The sequence below is a fragment of the Neomonachus schauinslandi genome, chromosome 1, assembly GCF_002201575.2.
Source record: "Neomonachus schauinslandi chromosome 1, ASM220157v2, whole genome shotgun sequence".
Classification (NCBI taxonomy): Eukaryota; Metazoa; Chordata; class Mammalia; order Carnivora; family Phocidae; genus Neomonachus; species Neomonachus schauinslandi.
In genome coordinates this window covers 33,843,085-33,855,625 of record NC_058403.1, presented here as the reverse complement: position 1 = coordinate 33,855,625, position 12,541 = coordinate 33,843,085, and positions in this window count along the sequence as shown.

Below are 12,541 nucleotides of genomic sequence, written 5' to 3'. Positions count from 1 at the left end.
GTTTCAACTTTCTTGTGGGCCCCATGAGAATAAAAATGGTTTCCAGAGGGGACGCCTGAGTGGCTCAGTCAGTTGAGTGACCTACTCTTGGTTTCGGCTTGGGTTTTGATCTTGGGGTGGTTATCTCAGGGTCATGAGATCGAGCCCCCTTATGGTTCCACACCCTACATGGAGTCTGCTTGGGATTCTCTCTCTCTCTTTCCCTCTGCCCCTCCCCCTGCTCATGCTCTCTCTCTCACTAAATTTTTTTTAAAAATGGTTTCCAGAGAAGACTATATTTTTAGTCTTCTAAAATCTTATTACCTTTACCAAGACATATTTATTTTGAGATACTTAATTAACATTTAGCTTATTAAAACAAATCTCATGTTCCTATTACCCCATTTATATTTTACCATTATATCACAAAATAATGCATGTATTAGTCAATGACAGCTACACTTATGCTGGATAATAAGCAACCCCCAAAATGTGTGACTTATAGAAAAAAACTTTTTTTTTTCACTGATCAATCTGTGGATTGACTGCAGATCTACCAATCTCAGCTGGGCTCATCAGAACTCAGGCTTGATTTGACTCCAAGCTCCAGGTTAGAATCAAGTCTGCTTCACCTGTCTTCATCACTCTGTGACTAGATTTTACTTGGGGCACGTTTCTCTCATGGTGGATAGGAGACCAGGAGCTCAAGCTTAACCACACTGGTACACTGAAAGTCACTGTTCATGTGATGGCTGCTGACATTCCACTGGCAAAAGCAGGTCCCATGGCTAAGCCCAACATCAGAGTGGTGGGTAAATTTACTCTACCTACCCTGGTAGGAGATGATAAAAAGCTACTTCACAAAAGGCTTCAGTATATAATTCTTTTTTTTTTTTTTTAAGATTTTATTTATTTGACAGAGAGAGACACAGTGAGAGAGGGAACACAAGCAGGGGGAGTGGGAGAGGGAAAATCAGGCTCCCCACCGAGCAGGGAGCCTGATGCAGGGCTCGATCCCAGGACCCTGGGATCATGACCTGAGCCGAAGGCAAACACTTAACGACTGAGGCACCCAGGCGCCCCAGTATATAATTCTATAGCAGGGAAGGAATGACAAATTGGGAATAATAATATTCCATAATATTCCCATAATATTTTTATAATAGGCACCCATTACTTTAAATTTCATAAATATATTTGCAGAGCTTGAGGAATGAACTCTTGATCAGTAAGGTAAAACGATCCACTTGTAATAAGAACTTAAAGTTGAAACTTTGGCCAGAATTTATGTCAGCTTATAGTAAGAGTTTAGGTCAAACACACATTTAACATGTGATTGGATTGTTAACATATGCATGCATTTAGATTGTATCTACCAAAACCAAATGAATATGACATCCAACATCATTTGAAACATTATTTAATGATAGATGCCATTGTTTGAAAATGTGCTTTTCTTTCTTGATGACTAGAAATAACACTTTTTTTTCTAGCATAAATTTAGGGCAAGAAGTGGCCAATAATAGAAATCATAACATTCTTCTTGTGTGTTAAGAGAAAATACTTTTCTTCCTTTTTTTTTTAAGATTTTATTTATTTATTTGACAGAGAGAGACACAGTGAGAGAGGGAACACAAGCAGGGGGAGAGGGAGAAGCAGGATTCCTGCCAAGCAGGGAGCCCGCTGCGGGGCTCGATCCCAGGACCCTGGGATCACGACCTGAGCCAAAGGCAGACGCTTAACAACTGAACCACCCAGGCGCCCGAGAAAATACTTTTCTAATATAATTTATATGATGTTCTATTATAAAATTCTGTTACATAGGCCTGCTTTCTTTTTTTAATGATAATAAATCTAATGTCAATAGAAACTCAAATACACTGGAATGTGATGTCCATAACAATCACCATGTACAGCCCTTTCAAGGGCTGAATAAGAACTTCAATAAACAATCCATTTGATTTTTTTAAGATTTATTTATTTATTTGAGAGAGAGAGAGAGTGCATGCATGAGTGGGGGGAGGGACAGAGGGAGAGAATCTTCAAGCAGACTCTCTGTTGCACGCAGAGCCCCACCCGGGACTGGATCTCATGACCCATGAGATCTTGGCCTGAGCCGAAAACAAGAGTCCCACACTTACCCAACTGAGCCACCCAGGTGCCACCAATCCATTTGATTATTAACAATGCTGCCCAGAGTAGTAAGAAATGAAAAGGCTGATAAATTATTTTTTTGGTTTTGGTTTTGCTTTGTGTTCTCAAGACATGAATTTCTAAGCCTTAAAGATGCTACTTAAGAATCACCCTATGTATGTTAAAGTGTAACGGCTAGAAGAGAAAGCAAGCTCTTATGCAGTACTTCCCAGCTTAAAAATCTTTGATGACTCCCAAATTGCCTACAGAATGAAGAACATTTTAACCATTTACCTTTCTAAATTCATTTTCATTACTCCCCTACCCAACAGTCAAATTAAGCCATTGCCTATTTCCAAAATTTACTCTAGGCCATCCTTCCTTTTTATTTCTTCCTGGAATCTTCCTCACCTGTTTTTTATAACACTGCTGACCGTCCAAAATTTACTTCTAGTAAGAACATAACTTCAAGGCCCAAATACAACTTGCCTGACAGACTTTTTCTGATAATCCTAAGACATTGACTTCCCACTGCTTTTTGTATCTCTCTGATAGTACATGTCATAGTCTAACTTCCGCACTATTTGATTTGTCAAGTCATTTACTGACAACCTGCCATGTGTCAGTCCTTCAGAAGCTCAGTCTATTTTGCATATTTTATGCATCTCAGCAAAGTGTGAGCTCTCTCAGATCAAAGGCTCTTACTCATCTTTGCCTTCTTGGTGGGGCCTAGCACATCTTTTTCACACAGTATGTGTTAAATAATATTCAAATAAAAAAATAGTTTTGTGGGAAAAGGTCTCAGTAATTTTTATTCATTTTATCCAGGAGTTTTCACAAAATGATATAAAATTTTACTTTAGACTTCAGCAAAAGCACCTGGATCACTCAATAAACTGTAACAGGGTCATTAGAGGTAATTGGATCTATTTGAGCCAGGAAAAGACTGTGCCATTTGCCTTGAGGTATTTAAAATCAAAGATGGAACCTCATTTGTCTGGGATAATTTGAGTGTTGGTCTGCATAACAGTTGTGATACCTCCAGACTAGTATGGTTCTAAATTAAGGATTTTCAACATTCAAATAGTAAATGATAAACTGACAGAAATTAGGTTATACACTTGCTAACCTGTAACACTTTATTTATAAGATTATAGATGTCTACAGTTATTACATATTCTTACTTATATAAAATAGAAAAGTAGCTAAAATATTATATTTATAAAGTTTTTTATCCTCATTGATCTTTTTCCTATCTTCCTTAAGTACAGATTTTATATGCCATTAATTGCCCAAAAACATAATGTAGCCCATTATTTCTTTACAGACTAAAGAAATTTAAAGTTTAAAGCTAGAAGAGACTAGAAACCATTGAATCTTATCTATTAATTTCACAAAATAGCAACTGAGGCCCATAAAAATCATTATTGAAGTTTTATAACCTATCAGAATTTAAACTGTGACTGGTCTGACTCCTAATGTAATGTTTCTACTTTACCATCTTTTACCTTTTTAAACTCTTCTGTTTTTCAAGATCTCTACAATAAGACACCTTTATAAGTACATGAATTTATTTCCAACTTTACCCTCAACACAAATCTTTACTCAGGGAAATTGCCTTCCATTATACAAACTTTTGTCATGAAAGGTCGTCCCTTAAATTTTCTTCTGCCCAAACTCAAGACTGTCTTCCTTCACGAAACAAGCTCTGCTCTGCTGTTCCAACTCACAGTGACCTCTTGAATCATCAGAAGAAATATTCTATATCTACATGTTTAAAACTTAGGTACTGGGCGCCTGGGTGGCTCAGTTGGTTAAGCGACTGCCTTCGGCTCAGGTCATGATCCTGGAGTCCCAGGATCGAGTCCCGCGTCGGGCTCCCTGCTCGGCGGGGAGTCTGCTTCTCCCTCTCCCACTCCCCCCTCTTGTGCTCTTTCTCTCTCTCACTCTCTCTCTCAAATAAATAAATAAAATCTTTAAAACTTAAGTACTGGATGTAAAGAAAGCTTTAAAGCAGTTTATAATACAGCTGGGGAGAGTAAACATGTTCATATAAACAGGACGAAAGATTATGAGTGTTTTAAAATAGCCACAATGAGCTGTGGAAGCACAAATAAGAGAGAGAGATTTAGGTAGTACCTGGTGTAATCATTTAAAGATGGCCAAAATTCTAGAAAGAGGAAAGGACAATTTGAGATGATAAGTAAGCATTGCTCAAAGATTAGAGTTGTAAAGTGCAAAAGGAAAGCAGCAAACATCACATTTGGCAGGGCCTTAGGGTTTGTTAAGCAGGGCAGTGAAGAGTAAGACAGGAGTAGGTCAGGGCGAAGCTTCATCTAGATAATGTTAATCTCCAAGAAAAGGTGCTTGGACTTCATTCAAGAGCATGAAAAAATATGAAATTATTGAGAGTATTTGAGCAAGGCAATTTCTTGGTGAGAGTTCTGCTTAGGAAGACTAAACCAGCTGGAGTCTATAGGATGAAGAATGACACAATTCGTGCCAAATAGACCAGTTGGGAATGGAATGCTATAGTCCAGGAAAGAGTTAACAAGGACCTGAACTAGAGAAGTAAATGGAAGAGACAATAGGGGGCCAAATGTGTAACAACACTGGGATATAATCAGTATGATTTGGTAATTGGATCTAGAGAAGAGAGAGTGGGAGTAGTTAACAGACATGGCCATAAACAGAGAAAGAAAAAAAAATAAACATCCAAGTATCACAGAGGAACATTATTATATTTTTGAAAAGTATTGAGCTCTAAGTTAAATGCACAACATGCATACTATAATCTGTTCCACAAATCAACATGTATGTTTAGATATAGTGGCAATTTAATGCTTAATTACAGACTGACATATTGTTCATTAATTATTTCAACCGTTTCCATCTTCAGTGATAGGAGATACTTTTTGAGAAGGGGAAAAGAGGAGTAGGTGGGATGAACTAACGTGTAGAAAACTCTGATTATATTTCACATTCAGGCACTATACACATGCTGCTATTCCCATTCTACTGATAAGGAAACTAAAGCTAAAAACTATCAGCTAGATTGTCTATATTGCCAGAGATGATATAATTAGTCCCTGGTTTTATTGGATCCCAGAACTTAGAGACTTTCAAGGTTATTAATGAGTTAAGGTTATCAATGAGCTAAAGGAAGCAGATTTTGGCTGAATATAAGAAAAAAAACTTTTCAACAATTACAACTGTGAAGTTCAAGAAGAGAACTGAGACCTACAGGGAAATTCTAATGAGTTTAGATAGGTATGTAATCTATAAGCAAGGGAAATCCCAAAAGTTTTTGTCCCAAATTATTTCAATATAATACTTGATATGTGAGCAAGGTTCACAGAAACAAAGATCAGTGTTTATGGACATATACTATATATTTGTATCTCCTTCTTATTAAAGTTATCTTTTTTCGCTTGATTTTCCCAGACCCTCTTCATTAAGAAAATGATGGATATTTTTTAAATTTTAATGTTTATTTAACTTTATTATAATCTATGGAAAAATATGTATGTGAACTGGGTGTGACTTCCACATAGTGTCTCTTTACAGTTGGTCAGGTTAAATTGCAGTAGATTGACAGACATGTAGAAACAGCCTAGCCAAAGATGGCAATGGTACCCTTTGCCAAATGAAGGAAAGCTCCTTTGTCAATAGTCAGATACATTTCAACAGCTAAATCCCTTCCAAAAACCGACAGCAAGGTATGATGAGGTAGCAGGAGTTGAAGAATAAAAATAATTTAGAGATCCATGGAGAAAAATGTAGACATTTTTGGCCAGTATTTAGTGCAAGAGTAGGTCTAAAACCCCCTAAGATTCTACCAGATTCCTTTTGGGGCAAGTCTATGTCTAAAATTAAAATCAATCACCTGCGTCTTGGACTTTATCACAATGGCTCAAGCTGAACAGATTGGTGATCGGGAACTCTTCATCCTATATTTTTATAGGATTCCTCCAGCTATTTGGGGTTCACATCAGAGAGGATTAATATGCCTCTGTGTGTGATTTAATGCTATCCAAAAGCATATTTTTATTTTTCAAAAAGAGAAACTGAGACTGATGGAAGCTAAGAAATTTTCCCAACATTATAGGGTGAGTCAAGCCAACATTTGCATTCAGACTCCAGAGTTCATAATCTTTACACTATATCAAGAATTGTATTACTTGGGCAGGTCAAAGTTTTTCTTATAAAAAATTGTTTCCAAATTGGTATTCATATTTCAATTTCTAATTTGGTTTACTATTTGAATGACTGTATAGGTCATAAAATAAACCTCTGGATCTTATACTATCACTTGAACTTAACCTTTAACTCCTGTTGATATTTCTGCTTAAAGGTAGACTTTACCCTCATTGAACTTTTCTCATAAAATCTCAAAAATAGTTTAATTTTTATAAATTCTAACTCTTCCTGACAAAACCTTCAAATAAAAAGAAGAAAAAAATAAGCCAGTTAGCAAAACTATCTACATTTTGGAATTAACAACAGTATAAAAGCATAGAGCAACACCCAAAAATGACAAATATAGAACAGATCTCAGATATCAGACAAGAATATTGCAAATAAAGAGATCCAAATAGCAAGTGTTTTTTTTATTTTTTTCATTTGTTTAAAAGATTTTATTTATTTATTTGAGAGAGAGAGAGAGAAAGCATGAGTGGGGGGAGGGACAGAGGGAGAAGCAGGCTCCCTGCTGAGCAAGGAGCCCAAAGTAGGACTGGGATCATAACGTGAGCCGAAGACAGATGCTTAACCAACTGAGCCACCCAGGTGCCCCAACAAGTAAATATTTAAAATATTGCTAACCAAAGGAAAAATCTGAGGAGATATTTAGAATTTGGGCAGCTCTTTTCTGATCATTTCCAAATCAGCATGCCAAAATTAGGAAGGGCACTTTTGGTCTGAAACAATCTGTGATTTTTGGTCTTTTGTGGTCAATCTGGTCATTTGTGATTAGAGTGGGCTATTCAGAAATAAGTCTTTCTGGGGGCGCCTGGGTGGCTCAGTTGGTTAAGCAACTGCCTTCGGCTCAGGTCATGATTCTGGAGTCCCGGGATCGAGTCCCGCATCGGGCTCCCCGCTCAGCGAGGAGCCTGCTTCTCCCTCTGACCCTCCCCCCTCTCATGTACTCTCTCTCATTCTCACTCTCTCAAATAAATAAATAAATCTTTAAAAAAAAAAAAAAAAAAGAAATAAGTCTTTCTGTTCATTTAGACTATTAACCTCTACAAACACACACACACAAACCTCAAAATACATACACAAAAGCCAAGTATAAATTGCTTTTTAAAATGTGTACATGTGATTCTATATATTCGTATGACTCAGAGAACACTGTACCAGGTATAAGCAGACTTAGATTCTAAACTGAATTTTACCCCTTATTAACAGAGTGACTGGAGAAGTTAGTAATAACCTTGTGCCTCAGTTTTCCTATCTGTAAAGTAAAGGAGTTGGGATGGATAATTTCTAAAGTCATTTCCAGCTATATGATTATATACGATTCTCAGACAAGTGAGATGAGAAAATCTATGTGGCTGTATTGAATTGCCTTTGTCCTTGGTCTTGAACAGCTTCAGACTTTAGGGCTGATTCATTACAGCCAGAAAGGAACATTTCCATTTCAATTTCTAAGATAATCATGGCCAGGTTTAACCCTTTCAGATTAAATGTTAATTTTCTTATTTTTCTTAGGCCTCTATATTTGTTATCCCAGGACTTTCCTATAATTAGATGTCAGTCTTTTGATTAATTCTATATTTGCTTCAGGGAAGTGCCTACTTTTAGCCCTTAGATTATTTCCAGTGTGTGTGCTCCCTGCCCTATCTGTACTTGCTTTTGTGTTCTTATGCCTTTTTCCTTACACCTAAGCAGCACTTTACTTTAGTTGGTAATTCTCTTTAAGAGCCTGATCTTGCCGTTTAAGATTCAACAATTATGTCCCAATAATATACGGAAAGATGCACTTCTCTGTGCTTCTATCTCTGTTTTAATCCAAAAACATTTTATCTCAAATAAAGAAAATCTTCTTGTTATTGCTTATTCTTGTTCCCCAACATCTCTAATTTCCTGAAAGTAATGGGGATTAAAATTTCCATAAAATCTTTTCCGAAGTTTTAATTGGATAGGCAAGAATAAATATGCTCCACTTATATAACTTAAAGATTATATCATGCTCCATAACTCAAAATTAGAAAAGTATAGCAAATCAACTGGTGTGCACATAAGAATCACTTTACCAAACTGTAAATTCAGTGATGAGTAACTAAACTCAAAGGTTCAAATGGTTGACTCAGGTGATAATTTATTAATGAGTTTTTACCACTCAAGCACATATAGTGATATATTCATTGTTTTAATTAGTAAAAGGTCTATAAAAATGAAAAAGAAAACTTTCTATCTTCCTACTCTTTCTTAGTTTATCATCTAGAGGTTGTCTCTAACCTGAAGGAGAAAAAGGTAGACAGAATAGTAAATCTTTACTGTATAAAAACTTAAGTAGGAAATAATTATCCTAACTAAAAGTCTCTGAATTTCTGCACTGATCCATTCAAAATGATCTAAATAACCCTACTTTTAATGTATTCCATAATGTCTAGGGCCGAGTCCCAGGCTTCTGGCACTAGACAAAGACTCAAGTTAAGAACAGAGGGTCAGAAACTGTCTCTGTCAGACAATGCTTAAATAAACATTACCATATAATAAGCACATAAATACCAATTGTTGCCAGAACAGATGAGTATGACTGTGCCATTATATATCTGCTTTCTACACACACTTGGTTTTAGTCTTAGTTCTTTTCTGAGTTCTTTAACCCTTCAAGGCTATTCCTGGCAGTAGAGGTACAAAGACAAAGGAAGTTAACATCATTAAGAAACACCTCTCTAGAGTCTCCCAAATAAATAAAGCCTTTGATGAAGCTCTTAAATTTAGAGACCTCAGTTGTTAATTCTATAAAAAATTGTCCCAAATCTTAGTGCTTTTCTGGAGTCTACTGAATAATTTTAAGTATTTCCACTTGCTATATGAGAAAATGAAGCCAGATTATAAACTTCCTTGGATAGTTTTTTAAAGTGATGTAAACAATCAGAATCACCTTCCACTCCCAGCATTCTCTAAGCAAATTATTGGTTGTATAGTGTAATTTATGTTTACTATAACTAGCTAATAGTTTGTAATAAATTTATAATATAGAGTTGTGATTTTTGTTACATATGTAGTTTATTACACACCAAGTCCTTTTTTAATAATTACCGTGTGCAGTAAGTGTATTTACACTCTTATTATGCCCTTCTTAACAAAACTGTATTTTAACTTAAGTGTCATGAATGCTTTTATTAATTTACTAAAAATATTTATTGAGAATCTGGTATATGTCAAACACCCTCAATATGTCAGTAATATAGTAATGAATAAATCCTGATTTGAATAATTACTGTTGGGAAATAATATTCATACTGTGTTTGAAATAGTTACTGTTCTCTTTAATATCGTATATAAGAATTGCTGCAATGAAAGTTTTTTATAATTTAGTTATGATAAAGCAATTTTTTAATAGACAACCATTCGTTTGCTAAATATTCTCATGACCAATTACTTTTATATCATCTTGTCAGTGAGTTGTGTTGAATATCCAGTTTCCACATGACTATTAATGCTTTCATTTTATTGCTCTCATTTTATACATGATGACAATGGAAAATTCTACACAACTTGTTGAATCTTGCAGTTCCACAAGATGGTTCATCTTTCTACTTTACTGTGACTGGATAATATCCTTTCTATACACAGTGTGCTTGTTCTTTTAGCTCATCTCTTCCTATTTTATCTCCTGTCCTACCTCTTGAGTTTGCTGTTATTCTTCTGCACCCCCCACCCCATAACAAACTTTCCCAGCAAACTTGACTCCAGGGTTCCTTTGTGCCATCTTGAAGAAAGAACAGTATGTGAAATATGCTTTAATAGCATGCCCTTGCTGCTTATATAAAGAAACACTGTAGGTAAAATAATGTTGTATTTTTCTATGACATATTGCCATTTGTGACAGGGTTGCCAAGGGACTATATCTTTATTCTATTTTTTCAGTGCCTTTACATGAAGTATTTGATGGTAAATTTTTCTGAGCATCTTAATGGGAAGGAATGTTTATTATTCTTGATAAACTGGAAATTTCCCTATTATAAGCATTGTGTGATCAACTACATTTTTTCTTTAACTGCCAAAAAACTTAAAGCCAGGAACTAATCCAAGCTTTATGGGACCTCAGGTCAATATAATTTGGGGAGCCTTGTTTTAGAAAAAAGAATTTAAAATTATGAATACAAAATTAGGTATGAGGCTGTGGAAGAGCCTCATCCAAGTTCAGGGTTTTGAAGCTTAGGCTTTATTAGCTCCATGGCTAATCCATCTCTGCTCAGAACTAAGTTTTATACCCAACTGCTACTATTTTCCTCTATCATAATTTTTGAATGCACTGGATCCCCTCTTATCCTTACACAATTGGAATCTAATTGGTTGGTTAACTGGAAATTTCTGGAAAACATGGAAATTATTAAAAATTACATATACATAAACAAACATATGCTTTAATTTAACACATATAAATATTCATTTGTCAGTCTTTTGACTGATATCCAAGGCTTTTTATTTGCATAAAGAATTAAGTGGAAGTTACTTAACAGAGGTTTTTCTGTTTAATTTCCCCCATCCTCACCTTTTACAATTTAATTTGTATATTTTAATTTTGGACTAATGGTTTAACATTTCCTATACCTATGCTTTTGTAATAAACTACCTCAAAATTGTTTCACAATAAGTGGATTAAAATTATCACTCATGACTAATTGTACATAGATTCTCTATTGTATAGATTGCCCATGGCAATGTTATAATACATGGCTGATTACCTTGAACCTCTCTGTGTTGCCTCCTTTGGTTCCATTTGGCACATGCTATATAAATAAAGTACAGTTCATCCCACTCAAAACATATGATAAAGTTTTTATTTTACATAATTTTGAACTGTCTTTGTTGCTTCAACATTCCAAAATCCTAGGTAGTTGACAACTAAATTTACATTAGATGTCATTTCTTATACACATGCATTATTTAATTATACTGAAAAATAATAGAGGTGGGAGATTTTTTTAATCAGTAGGCAAAATAGAAATGAGTTAATGTATTAACACAGCTTTTTGTTGTAATTAACATGTTTTAAATTTGCATAGAAACAAATTGTAGAAATATTAGCTATTGCCGATCTATTTAGTCACATAACAGTGAACAGGAAATGGTCACTGGTATTTTAATTTGACCTTGTGGTGTGGAGTTTTAAGAACATGCATTAGTGCACAAATGTATACCACCCTTTAAAATCTGCATCCAATCTTGTGGGCTCAGTTATAGAATCCAGTGCTATCATCTAAAACAAAAATAGTTTTTTCTTTCATCTGTGCAGCATAACAGAAGAATTTTAATTGAAGTCAGATATATATTCTGAAGGAAATCACTATCCACCTTCCATGAAAGAACTAAATTTCAGTACCTTACTTCAAATTTGCATTGTGCAATAAATTAATTTCACACATCTTATGTTGACTCATCCAAGATGGAGTAATTTCATTTCTTAACAACCAAAGGATGGTTTGTTTCATAGTGTGTACCGTGCTATGAGCTATAGTAATTTTTGAAGCCCATTAATTCAGGAAATTTGATTTGACACCATTTTGCAGACAAAAATAGCATGTTATTGCATAGATGAGAAAGAGCAATTAAATACTGAAAAATATTTTCTGAAGGAAAGTGTTAGTTTAAGTTATTATGAAAATACTACCTAAGTCAATAGGCCTTATAAAACTATAAAATTTAAAAATATGAGTTCTTTTAGAATTAACAATCTTAGGTTCTTCTCTGAACATAACATAATCACATTATTATAAACTGTCATTTCTGAAACTTAGTCATGGTTTGAATGTGTGATAGCACAATATTGGAGAAGTACCTAAAAAGGGTCATGAAAAGGATGGGGGATTATGAGTGATGCCATAATAGAGGGGTAACTGGATGCTCAGTTGATTAGGTGTCTCCCATCAGCTCAGGTCATGATCTCCAGGTCCTGGGATCGGAGCCTTATGCAGTGGGCTCCCTGCTCAGTGGGGAGCCTGCTTCACCCTCTCTCTCTGCCCTTCCATCCCCCATGCCCTCCCCTCATGCACGCTCTCTCTTTCCTTCTCAAATAAATAAATAAAATATTTTTTTTAAAAAAGAATGATGCCATAATAGAATGGGCTAAAATTATTGGTGCTGTTAGGCCTGCAAAACCTAAAATAAAGAGGAAATAATACTGAAATAAATTAAAATATGGGAGGTATTAGTAGGCTGAACTGTGACTTTTCTACTAATTCAGTGTTGG